This window comes from Euphorbia lathyris, chromosome 4, assembly GCF_963576675.1.
Source record: "Euphorbia lathyris chromosome 4, ddEupLath1.1, whole genome shotgun sequence".
NCBI classification, from domain to species: domain Eukaryota; kingdom Viridiplantae; phylum Streptophyta; class Magnoliopsida; order Malpighiales; family Euphorbiaceae; genus Euphorbia; species Euphorbia lathyris.
The window spans coordinates 85,293,119-85,307,131 of NC_088913.1; the positions used below are offsets into that span (position 1 = coordinate 85,293,119).

Genomic DNA, 14,013 nt, shown 5'->3' on the forward strand with positions numbered 1-14,013 from the left:
CCATCAAACCGGCCACATCAAGTCAAGCTGCCCAACATTGAGGAAAGACAAAAAGAATGGCAAGAAGGCAATGGTGGCAACATGGAGTGACAGTGATGATTCTTCATCAACTGAAGCTGAGGCCACAGAGTCAGCGAAGATATGCTTCATGGCTGACGAACTTGCTGAGCCATGCATTTCTGAGCATGCTGACCAATCTGATGAGTCAGATAATGAAGAGCAATCTAATGAGGTAATCTCACTCTCTCAACTCAGAAATGAAATGGGTAATGCCCTGAGTGATCTATATACACTTGTCAAAAAGTGTAACAAGAAGATTAAAACACTCAGCCGGCGCTGTGATGAAGTAGAAGAGGTCAAACTGAGTGACCTCAGATACCTTCTTCAGGACAACTCAGTTTTGCATGAAAATATGAAAACCATTCATGAGTCTGTCTCTGAAGTCCAGTCAGTTTCAAAGAAACTGAGGAAGGATGTCACAACCATTCAGAACCAATTAAAGGTTCCAAACAAAAACAATTTTCCTCTAAGAACTCAGTATCAAGGTACTCAGTACCAAGGTACTCAGCAGAGACGAAATCCCCAACGAAGAGTCCAGTGTGACTTTTGTGGGAAGTTAGGACACACCACTAAGGTGTGTTGGCACGCTCAGCACTGGGGTGCTGACAAGTCAATAAAGAATCCTAAACAGAAGGTCAGTTGTGACTTCTGTGGAAAAAGTGGCCATACTATCAATATATGTCGCCACAAAATAAAATATGATGCTTTACCTGTTGAACCTAACAAGTCAGGACCCAAAAAGAATAGGGTACCTAAAGGAAACTGATCACAATGCAGGTAAGCCTGAGATGTGCCGAGAAGTAAAAAATGTGGTATATTGACAGCGCATGCTCAAGGCATATGACGGGTGATGAAACTCAGTTCATCACGTTTGAACGTAAACGAGGAGGAAGCGTAAGTTTTGGAGACAACAGAAAGGGTAAGATAGTAGGATCAGGCACCGTTGGAGGTAATCCCACTATTGAATCTGTCTCCCTAGTCAGCGGACTCAAATATAACTTACTCAGCGTAGCTCAGCTATGTGATAATGGGAGAAAAGTTATATTTGATGATACTGGATGTAAAATATATGAGGGAAAAACAAATGAGTTAATTTTAACTGCCCCTCGGTTAGACAATGTCTTCATGCTGAACCTAGAAAAGAAGTTTTCAAAAACTGTATGCTTAGTCACAAAGGAAGAAAATTCCTGGCTATGGCACAGGAGACTTGGTCATGTAAGCATGGACCTCCTGGCCAAATTAGCAAGAAAGCAATTGGTTGAGGGACTGCCTGAGCTTAAATTTCAAAAAGATCAACTATGCCACGCTTGCCAAGCTGGAAAACAAACCAAACAATCTTTTCATAGTAAAAACATTGTCTCAACTAAACGTCCGTTAGAGTTACTACACTTGGATCTCTTTGGTCCAGTCCAGCCGCTGAGTCTGGGTGGAAGAAGATTTTCCTTGGTCATTATAGATGACTTCTCTCGGTATACGTGGGTTATCTTGCTGACCAGCAAGGATGAGACCTTTGAGACATTTTCAAATTTGGTTAGAAAAATTGAAAATGAAAAAGACCTAAAATTAGCTCATATCCGTAGTGATAACGGTGGAGAATTCAAAAACCAAAAGTTTGTTGAATTCTGTGAAGCCAGTGGCATTGACCACAATTTTTCTGCTCCTAGAACACCTCAGCAAAATGGGGTTGTAGAAAGGAAGAACAGAACTCTGGTTGAAATAGCCAGGACAATGCTGGATGAGCATAGGCTTCCAAAGTATTTTTGGGGAGAAGCTGTTAACACAACATGCTATATTCTCAATAGGGCTCTAGTTAGACCTATACTTAAGAAAACCCCTTATGAACTTTGGAAAGGACGAAAGCCCAACATTGGATACTTTCGTAACTTTGGCTGTAGATGTTTCATTTTAAATACCAAAGATAGCTTAGCCAAATTTGATTCAAAAGCTGATGAGGCTATCTTTCTAGGCTACTCAACAAACAGCAAAGCATACAGAGTTTTTAATAAGAGAACCCAAGTATTAGAAGAGTCTATACATGTGCAATTCGATGAAACTGACCCTGCAGGAATATACCAGCCGCTGACAGAAGATGAACCAAACTCAGCACCTGCTGATCAAGAACCAGCTACTGAGTCCTTCACAAAGCGGCTGACCAAGAGTAAGAGTGAACCTAAGATTGTTTTCGCTGACGAATCTACTTCTGCAGAGAATGTTGAAACACGAATAGAACAAGACACAAATCTACCCAAGGAGATAAGAGTCCCAAGAGGGCATTCAGAAAATGCAATTCTTGACTCAGCTGGAAATACCCTGATGACAAGGAATCAACTCAGGAAGTATCTCGGCAATGTAGCATTTGTCTTAGTTCAGGAGCCGAAGAACTTTGCTGAAGCTGAGCATGACGAATTCTGGATGAATGCCATGCAAGAGGAACTCGACCAATTCAGAAGGAATAATGTATGGGAGCTAGTGCCACATCCAAGAAGCCAGAAGACCATTGGAACCAGATGGGTCTTCAGGAACAAGCTGGATGAACAAGGAAACGTAGTCAGAAACAAAGCACGACTTGTAGCTCAGGGCTACAGTCAGCAAGAAGGTATTGACTATGGTGAGACCTTTGCCCCAGTGGCAAGGCTAGAAGCAATTAGGATTTTATGTGCATATGCATCTTATATGAATTTTAAATTGTTTCAAATGGATGTTAAGAGTGCATTTCTTAATGGAGTAATAAACGAGGAGGTCTATGTCAATCAGCCTCCAGGGTTTGAGGATCCTAAGTTCCCAAACCACGTTTATAAACTCAAAAAGGCTCTGTATGGCCTCAAGCAAGCACCACGTGCTTGGTATGAGAGGCTGACCAACTTCTTACTGACTAGAAACTATGTCAGGGGTCAAGCTGATACAACCTTATTCATTAAGAGAAAGGGTAAAGATACCCTGTTGGCTCAAATATATGTAGATGACATTATATTTGGTGCTACTAATGAATCTATGTGCAAGGAATTTGGTAAGCAAATGCAGACTGAGTTCGAGATGTTAATGATGGGAGAACTCAATTTCTTCCTTGGACTTCAAATTAAACAAGGAAAGAATGGCATATTCATCAGTCAAGCTAAATATGCCAAGGAGATATTGAAGAAATATGAACTAGAACATTGTAAGCCAATATCCACTCCTATAGGCACTGACACTGTCCTCTGCGCTGACGAAAATGGTAAGTCAGTAGACAGCAAGTTGTACCGAGGTATGATTGGCTCTCTACTTTACTTAACAGCAAGTAGGCCGGACATTCAGTTCTCAGTATGTTATTGTGCTAGATATCAGGCTAACCCTAAGGAATCCCATTACATTGCTGTAAAAAGGATCCTTAGATATTTGCAAAGCTCAGTAAATGCAGGCTTGTGGTATCCAAATACTCATGACTTTACACTCATCGGATACACTGACGCTGACTATGGACGAGACAAGCTGGAAAGAAAAAGCACCTCTGGAGGATGCCATTTCCTAGGAAGCTGTCTTGTATCTTGGTTCAGCTAGAAGCAGGCGTCAGTAGCCCTGTCCACCACTGAAGCTGAGTACATTGCTGCTGGAAGCTGTGTTGCTCAAGTCCTATGGATTAAGCAACAGCTTGAAGACTATGGTGTACAAACAAAGACAATTGAAGTTAAATGCGACAACAAAAGCGCAATTGACCTCTCAAAGAACCCAATCCAGCACAGCAGGATGAAGCATGTCAGCATAAGACATCACTTCATCAGAGATCATGTACTCAAGGAAGAAATCAAGCTGGCCTATGTGCCAACAGATGAGCAGCTCGCTGATATCTTTACAAAGCCTCTAGCACGAGAGCAATTCAGCATACTGAGAGAAGCCATTGGTATGTTTAATCCACTGTCTTAAATTCCTAAGTAAAAAATGTGATATAATGCATGCTGAATGAATGTTAACATGCTGAGTGTTTTAAAGAATATCTGTCAAAATCACATGCACAATAACTAATGCACACTGAGTAAGTTATCTCAGACCGAGTAACTAATTACTCCCACTATCCGTTGCACAAAACTGACTACTCAGAATATGAAACGTTTGTACCAACAAATGCTGAGTAAAGGTAATCATTAGCATTCAATGCAAACGCACGCGTAATGACACCTGTACAACGCATGCGCCGAATATGTCATAAAGTGTCATAAATGTCAGGGTTTCTGCCGATTGGACAACCCAAGGGCAAAACCGACCTAAATTCAAACGGAAACCTTAATTAAAAATCTATAAATAGTGGGTATTTCCCCACTACCTTCTCTGTACGCGTACTGAACTTTCAAAAGCTTCAGAATTTCCTTAAGAACTTAAGAACTTCAGAACTCCTAAAATGACTAAAGCCTCTGTCTCTACTCAGGAACAAGCCGAACAACTTAACTCTGCAAACCCACCAATCCAAACCGAGCAAAATCTCGAAGAAAACACAGCACCAGTCAGCTCTGAACCCATCCAACCTGACTGTTCCACTGAGGTTGAACCTGCTAACCCAACAACTATCCAATCAACACTTGGGCAGAACCCAACAATAACCTCAGTCCCTGACCCAGCAACCTCTTCTTTATCTGGTCAAACTGCCATCTCTCAGGCCACAATCAATGTTACTGAGTCCAGTCAAAGAATCATTGACTCAGTGCAGGCTCTGATTAGAGATATTCAGCATTCAACTCCTCCTGCTGCTGCCATTTCCCATATAGAAACTACTCAGCCTTCTCAAGTAACTCAACTTCTCAATGAAGTTAAGGAACTCAAGGACCTGTTGAGTATTCTACTATCTTCACAAACACAGCAAGCTAGGCAGGATTCGATTGCTAAGTTGGCTGAGATCCGGCTGACAACAGTACAGTGTCTCACTTCTTTATCTTCTCAGATCCAGAACTTGTCAGCTGCGAACCCAAATCTCGCCACTTCCTCTGAGTTAAAGATGTTGTTTGCTCAGCTCCATACTAAACAAAACAAGACTAATGCACAGCTTGCAAACACATCTCAATGCTCAATGGAGCAACTCAGTGAGGCAGTTCGTCTACTTAATCTCCACAAGGAAGAAATGGACACCGACCAGCTCAAACAGGATCAAATACTGACCAATTCCCAGAAGATATTCGACCATGTTAGACACACGAATCTTCAGCGTGAGCACTATGATACTTCACTTCTCAAAACCTTCCACAACTCCTTTGCTGCGTTGACAGACACAATTACATGGCTGGGAAAAGGACAAGCTTATGTACTCAGTATGCTCAGTGCTGCTGATATCCGTATTAGTCCTGAGGTCCTCAGCAACGGTGCTCCTATCTTTGATGGCATAGACGAAAGTGCTGATCGTTTGAAGACCTTCTCTGATGAGCTCTCCAGAGCTGTTCTTTTGGATTCCTTCAAGTTGCCTCCACCCGGTGCTGGCAAAACGGGGGAGAAGAAAGATCAGCGTAGAACTCAAGCTGAAGGCAGTCAGCAAAAGAAGAAGAAATAGATAAAAAAAAAAACTTAGTTTACACTTAGCTTATTTCTTCCTTCTTGTAACATGTATTATGTATGCTGACTATCCTATGTTATTTAACACAATACCTGCATGCATTGGCGACTCAACTTGTGTTATTTATCCTTTCATGCTAAGTATTATGAATGCATCTTCTAAGTACAAATTGAACTCAGTAAACGAGTAAAATACCTGCTGAATGTATACTGCGTAAAAATTAATGTTTGAACTTGTCTAAAATCAACCATTGAACAAATTAATTACTCAGCGCTCTTTTACTATACTACACTTCCGCTAAAACTGAATAAAACAGAATATATCCCACAAGCTGACCTATACTTGAAAACTGATCTTAGACTTATTCAATTAAACCTTAAAATGTTTATAATAAAACTAAGTCAGTAGCTCAACCCTGATGGGGGAGTTTACTTAGTCAAATAGGTCAACTATCATGGGGGAGCTCAATGCTGAGTTCCTTGCTGAATAGTTTTGCCAACATCAAAATGGGGGAGTTTGTTGAAACACCTTTCCACAGGATTTTGATTTGACAAAATTATTTAAGTACAATTAAATATTCTATAACACACTAAGTTTAAATGCTTTGATTTATTATTACTAATGTGTGTGTTCAATGTTGAGTTTATAATTGTTACAAGACATAAAGATCATAAGGCCCAAGCCCTATATAAAAGTCAAAGCCCAAGTCAAACAAGGCCAAGATCACTCAGCCCGCGTATTACAAAACGCTGCCGTTGAGTATTGAAACGCAGCTCAGCAATGAAGGATCCAGAAGATCCACGTAGATAACTTCGGTAAGAAGCTGTTGTGCTGTCTCGACAAAACGTACAAGACAGCCGCTGACCACAAAGCAACTTCCAGACCAAGTATTTCCTCTTTTGGTAAAGAACAGAAGACGCAGGAAGCTGTCTGTTTGACATTACCAGATTTGGAGGAACATACTGCCATACTGACCGAAGAACAGAAGATGCTGGAATCTAATTGGCTAAGAGAACTGCTGAACAGACTGAGTGAAAACAACATGAAGCCGTTTCCCTCCAACGGTTATTTCGAAATTCGAAATAACCAGAAGCTCTCACAGCTCTCTATAAATAGAGCATTCGGAATCCTTATTCCACACAGAACTTTGAGCAAAAGCCGTTACGCTGACCAAAAGTATACAAAAGTTCTGCATCCAAAAGCAAAGCAAATCTTACACGACAATTTTCACATCTGTGTAAAAGTCTAGAGTGATTGATCCTCAATCATCTAAGGTGTTCTAGCAATTGTTGTTTAGGACAAATCTTAATCATTTCTAGAATTAGAAAGGAGAAGCTGAGTACTCGGTTTTAGTACTTAGTGAATTAGAGTAGAAGTGAGTAGAGGTATAGAGGAAGGTACTCTTGTTATACTCAGCTTCTGATTTGTAAAGGGTTTTTGAGTCTCTACCTTTAAAGAGCTCAGTAGTGAATTGGAAATCTCGGAACGTGTTCCGGGGACAGGACGTAGGCTTAGAAGAAGCCGAACCTGGATAACTCCGCTGAGTGAAGTATTTCTAACCCTTAACTCCTTAATACATTGCCTGCTTAAAACAAACTAAAACTGACCAAGTAAAAGAGGTCAAGCTGAGTTGTGCGCTGCAAACGACTTAGTTCAGGAATAGACTCTAAGTGCTATTTCCTGACTTAAGCAACGAAACTGACCTAGTCACCAGTTGACTAAGCCAGTGTCTTGCTGATTGCTCAGCGCCGCTGTCATATACTTTCTTCTTAAGAAAAAGAAGTTTGCCCTAATTATCTAAAAAGGGTAAAATAGTTCCTAACCCCCCCTTAGAACTATCTTTGCAACCTTACAAGGGACCAATAGAGAAAGGCTACAGCCCCTGATAAGAACCCGTCTCCTATGAAGGTACGAATCCAATAACCTAGAACTGCATTATGAAATATGTTTTGTTTTTGAATTATTGTTAAAGTTAGGAGATTCTTGTCCAATATAATGGATTGAATCAATTTGAATTGTTTGTTAAATTAAGTTAGAACACATTTAATGTTGTTAAATCATCTCAATGCATTTGTCAATTGAATTCATTTAGTTTCGGTAATAAAGGGTAATTTTGATCCTTATTCGAAATGTTGATGATAAATTTGGACGATGTTATATGTTAGGTACAAATTGCGTACTTTTTTTCCGATTGCATACATATTGCATTCAATCGTATTACGCAAAATGGGAGTTTTTCCTTTGTAGGGAGAATGCATAGTGCTCGCATTGCATTGCATGTTGAAAATCCGATTGACATGCTTCTTGTATTTAGAATGAACTGTTATGGCAATCAATGAGATTTTCAGAATGCGATTGTACTCTGTTTTGTAGTCAGAATGCACTGCTATTGCATTCAATCACATTTTGAAAATGCGTTTGAAGCTGTTTTGTAGGCAGTTTGGTTGGTGACCGCATGCACACACATTTGGAAAATGCGATTGAATGTGATAACTAGGCTGTTTGGCGTGTGATCATATTCAATCGCATTTTCAGAATGCGATTGCATGCTATTATGTAGGCAGTTTGGGTGGTGATTGCATTGAATCGCATTTTGTAAATGCGATTGAATGCTATTATGTAGGCAGTTTGGCCTGTGATCGCATTCAATCGCATTTTCAAAATGCGATTGAATGCTATGTTGTAGACAGTTTGGGTGGTGATCGCATTAATCGCATTATGTTTAGCATTCTGTTTAACGTTCTTGTAATTTCTTATTTGATTTTCTATTCTATTGTCACTAGATGGACAATATTCGGAGACAAGCTGTGGAGACTTGAAAAGATTTACAGGATTGGATCAACATAGCTCCGAACCTAAGGATTTGTGGTACAATGACACAGTTAAGATTTTTGAACACATATCACTCGTTTTTGTTAATAGCTTTTTAAAAGTTCTATAAAATAAAAAATTTAATCTTTTTCATTATTTTAGATCATGTTCAACTACATAAGATTACTCCAGAGAGAGTACAAGAATTTTGCATTTGTGCATCCTCAGTATATGGTAAGTTTTAATAATTGAGAATTAAGTGTTTGCAATTAGGATCACTTTTCCCTTGTGGGTAACAAGTTTATTTCTAAGTCTTTCTTTTATTTGCATTCAGAATTACTTAGCAATGTATCCGAATATACAATATATTAATAGTTTCAATGTAGAAGGTGCTTCCAAGAAGTCTTTTAAAAGAGCAAAAAAGGTAACCACATACATTATTTATTGAAGTTACTTATAATATGAGAAAGTCTATATGTTGTATGATTGTTTATTCTATATGATATTGCAGATTTTTATGCCAGTATTTTATTCTTCCCACTGGATCTCGATGATTGGTCATGTGGAGGACAATGTTATCTATGTGTTGGATACTATGCATCATTTGGCACCTTACTATGCAACAGTTAAAAAGTTTGTTGTATGTACAAGCTTAATTGCAACTTATCTTACTATTAAAGAACATAAAATGAATGTTGATGTATCAACTTGTTTTCTCTTTGGCCGTGTAGGGATGGTTGTTTAATACATTGTGTAATAAACAATGCAAATGGAAATTCATACTTGTTCTTGGCATCCAAATTCAGGCTGATTCCCATAGTTGTGGACCTCTCACATTGAAAATTATGCAATGTTGGGCAATGGGATATATACCATCATTTCCAGCAAAAGAAGTATGAAGAATCATGTTATTCTACTTGTGAGATATTTTTGGTTAATATATGACACCTGATTTGGAATTCGTATGCACATGTTGATTTTGATATTGCAAGGAAATTTGTCGGTTTGGAGATCACAATGGACCAAACCATAAATTCCTTGAGGTATGATGTAGAAATTAGTAATCAGCTGGAAGGGAAGTCTGGGCCGCCTAAAAAGCTTCTAATTTTTTTACTTGAACGGAGTCCTTATACATAAAACAGGTAAGAGCTAAAGCTGATTTAAAATTATAAGGTTAATTTATACATATTGATGGCGGAGTAATTTGGTAAAATGAATCAGGTTTGACTGTGACAAAGAGACCACATTTGGAAGCATTTTTGCAATTTTGCTCAACAGAGTTCGATGTTGCAGTTTGGTCATCGAAACAGTCTGTCATATGATTAGGGGGTGGGACACCCCAGATGGTTTGACAGCGGCGGAGTTCTTCATCAAAAGGGTACGTGGGGATAAGGATGAGCTAATTAGGCCATGGAACGAAGTTACAAGGGTATTAATCCCAATGTGCCATGACCGGCACTGGTTCCTTGGCGTGTTGGAGTTGAATGAGATGCATATGTACGTGTATGACAGTCTTTATGCCACTACTAGAGTTTAGCATTTGACTGTTGATGAGGTAAGTTGGAATCTGAATATTTTGAGGTATTAATTGACTACTGATGAGTGGTATTAATTGACTACTGATGAGATATTAACTCTCTTCTTTTTTCAGGTATTACCCGTTTGGCATTTGACTGCTGATGAGGTAAGTTGGGATATGAATATTTTGAGGTATTAATTGACTACTGATGAGAGGTATTAATTGACTATTGATGAGGTATTAACTCTCTTCTTTTTTCAGGTATTACCCGTTTGGCATTTGACTGCTGATGAGGTAAGTTGGAATATGAATATTTTGAGGTATTAATTGACTACTGATGAGAGGTATTAATTGACTATTGATGAGGTATTAACTCTCTTCTTTTTTCAGGTATTACCCGCATGTGAACCTCCTCCAGTTCTTTCAATGCCTCCCCCGGTGGAGGATGTTACGAGCTTATCAAGCTCATCAGCAGGGGATGTTGATTCGCTGTGATCTGTGGTCTCCTCTTTTGAGGGCATGACCATCAATCAGTAAGAAGAGCTGCGGACCATCAATCCTCAAGGAGAGCTGCGGAGATCAGACAGGACAAGAAAATTATCTCAGAAGGCAATGGAGGCACAGAAGGCTAAAGAGGCAATGGAGGCGGCAAAGAAGCCAGAGGAGGGCAGGGGCAGGGGCAAGGGCTGGAGCAGGGGTGCGGGGAGGGAGGGAAATTAGATTTTATTGGTTTGATAATTTGCCTCAACCGTCTTAGTTAGTTAAACTTATGGAGTTTCAAACGTTGTTCTAGTTTGTTTGTTTTTGTTTTTTAAGAATGATATAGTGTATTGTTGAAGTGGATTTCTTTTTATTTAAAAAAATGATGTAGTGGCTTTGCAAATGTGGTGGTATATTTCGTACATATTATCATAATCAATCGTATTTTCCAACGCATTTAAGCTGTTGTAGGAGGCAGTTTGTCCTGTGATCGCATTTTTAAAATGCAATGACTCTATTATAGGAGGCAGTTTGGCTTGTGATCGCATTCAATCGCATTTTTAAAATGCGATGACTCTGTTATAGGAGGCAGTTTGGCCTGTGATCGCATTCAATCACATTTTAAAACTGCGATGAAAAGAGCCTACAAATCCGATTTAACAATTTGGCTAAATTTCTTTACTGAGAAATAAATTCATATTAGTATATTCATTCGGTTCTCATGGATTTTGAAAATCTAGTGAATTCCTCATGATTTCAAAGTTAGGAAACCTATTTCATGCCACCAATAAGATCTTTACCAGTAAGATCTTTACCAATAGTCTTTAGTAAAAGTTCCACTGAAAGTTAATTCAAAACTATCCAAAGACAAAATCAATTCGTACAAATAATTTATTAGTGTTCATCCATCTAGAATTTGGGGGTGGAAGAATCCTTATGTCTTTTGAAGTTTTGTTGAACACATCTTGATGAGAGATAGTTGGGTTTCTTTTTAGGTGCATGGATTTATGAGATGTTTGTTTTTATTTATGGACACAATTTTGAACAATATAAAAAAAGTATATATAAAAATTATTTAAATTATATATAAAATTATTTATTACGTCATTGGGTTCGACCATTCCGGTCTATGTGGTTGAACCATGTGACCCCCGGACCCTTTAAACATCCAGTACATTGTCCGGTACGGTCCTGACAACATTGGTTTATACATGCGACCTTCCGCAAAATGTCTTTACTCTCTTAATCCGATCGATATAGCTGGCTAAATACAATCAGCACTGAAGAAGATGGTGGAGAATGCTCAGGGAGAGTACACGCATGAATGTCCATAAAACAGACCAAATTCTCGTTGGAGTATATGAATATCACCGTAGATGTCGGATCCATGCAAGATATCACCGTATATTTCAGATCCGCGATAGCCGGTATATGCGCATTCACGCAGAGCGCGGATCCGACACAGGCGGTATATGAATATCAATTGCATTAAAAAATGGTATAGGTATCGCACTCTGTCGTATTTTTCAAAAGGGGATAAACTTTGCTGTAGGTCTAGATCGCATTCAAACGCATTTTGAAAATGCGATTAGTTGTTTAATTGAAGGCAGAATGCACTACTATCGCAGTCAATTGCATTTTGGCATCGCACTCAGTCGTATTTTTCAAAAGGGGATAAACTTTGTTGTAGGTCTAGATCGCATTCAAGCGCATTTTGAAAATGCGATTAGTTGTTTAATTAAAGGCAGAATGCAGTACTATCACAGTCAATTGCATTTTCGGAATGCGATTGAATGCGAGCATTCAATCGCATTTTTAAAATGAGATTGACTCCTATTTTGTAGGCAGATTGCCCTGTGATCGCATTCAATCGAATTTTAAAAATCTGCTTCATTGTCTGGTCCGGTCCTGACAACATTGGTTTATACACGCGAACTTCCGTAAAATGTCTTTACTCTTTTAGTCCGATCGATATAGCTGGCTAAACACAATCAACACGGAAGAAGATGGTGGAGAATGCTTGGGGAGAGTACACGTAGAAATGTCCATAAAACAGATCAAATTCTCCTCGGAGTATATGAATATCACTGCAGATGTCGGATAACTTTGTTGTAGGTCTAGATCGCATTCAAGCGCATTTTGAAAATGCGATTAGTTGTTATCTTTACAACCTTATAAGACAACAAATGAGGTTTGAACCACTGGAAGATGATGAGGCAAAGTTTAAGCTGTGCAAAGTCTGTTCTATCCAATTTGGCCAGAAAGGTATCCCTTACCTGAACACATATGATGGGCGTACTATTCGCTACCCATATCCCCTCATCAAGGCAAATGATACCATGAAGCTTGACTTGGAGACCAACAAGATCACTGAGTTTATCAAGTTTCATATTGGAAATGTTTTCATGGTCACCGAAGGAAGGAACAGAGGAAGAGTTGGAGTTCTTAAGAATAGGAAAAGCATAATGGAAGTTTTGAGACTGTTCACATCCAAGATGCTACTGGCCATGAGTTTGCTACCCGTTTGGCCAATGTGTTCACCATTGGTAAAGGTACTAAGCCATGGGTTTCTCTTCATAAGGGTAAGGGTATTAAGTTATGGGTTTCTCTTCATAAGGGTAAGGGTATTAAGTTGACTATCATTGAGGAGGCGAGGAAAAAGCAAGCTGCACTTCAGGCAGCTGCCTAAAGTAGTTGAATTTTAATGTCTTTTGAAGTTTCGTTGAACACATCTTGATGAGAGATAGTTGGGTTTGTTTTTAGGTGCATGGATTTCTGAGATGTTTGTTTTTATTTATAGGCACAATTTTGAACAAAGACAACAAATGAGGTTTGAACCACTGGAAGATGATGAGGCAAAGTTTAAGCTGTGCAAAGTCCGTTCTATCCAATTTGGCCAGAAAGGTATCCCTTACCTGAACACATATGATGGGCGTACTATTCGCTACCCAGACCCCCTCATCAAGGCAAATGATACCATCAAGCTTGACTTGGAGACCAACAAGATCACTGAGTTTATCAAGTTTCATGTTGGAAATGTTTTCATGGTCACCTGAGGAAGGAACAGAGGAAGAGTTGGAGTTCTTAAGAATAGGGAAAAACATAAGGGAAGTTTTGAGACTGTTCACATCCAAGATGCTACTGGCCATGAGTTTGCTACCCGTTTGGCCAATGTGTTCACCATTGGTAAAGGTACTAAGCCATGGGTTTGTCTTCCTAAGGGTAAGGGTATTAAGTTGACTATCATTGAGGAGGCGAGGAAAAAGCAAGTTGCACTTCAGGCAGCTGTCTAAAGTAGTTGAATTTTAATTTCTTTTGAAGTTTTGTTGAACACATCTTAATGTCATTAAAATTTCAAGATGTGTTCAACAAAACTTCAAAAGACATTAAAATTCAACTACTTTAGACAGCTGCCTGAAGTGCATCTTGCTTTTTCCTCGTGATAGCGCGACACCTAGTGGTAGAGTTTCTACGACGAAATGTATATATTATGAGTGCGGACTCTATGTCTATGAATGTGATCTTTATAAATTGCTCTTGACTCTACTTAGACGCGACGACTACTTAGGGGCAAGTGTACCCCGTCGTATCAAGTAATAATCCGGTTAAGACCGGGTATCGAATCCACGGG

General features: G+C 39.2%; 1 pseudogene; it reads left to right on the plus strand.

The window, feature by feature from the left end:
* Nucleotides 1-10,514: 10,514 nt before the first annotated feature.
* On the plus strand, nucleotides 10,515-13,071 carry LOC136227276 (small ribosomal subunit protein eS4-like; annotated as a pseudogene).
* The last annotated feature ends 942 nt before the right edge of the window (nucleotides 13,072-14,013 follow it).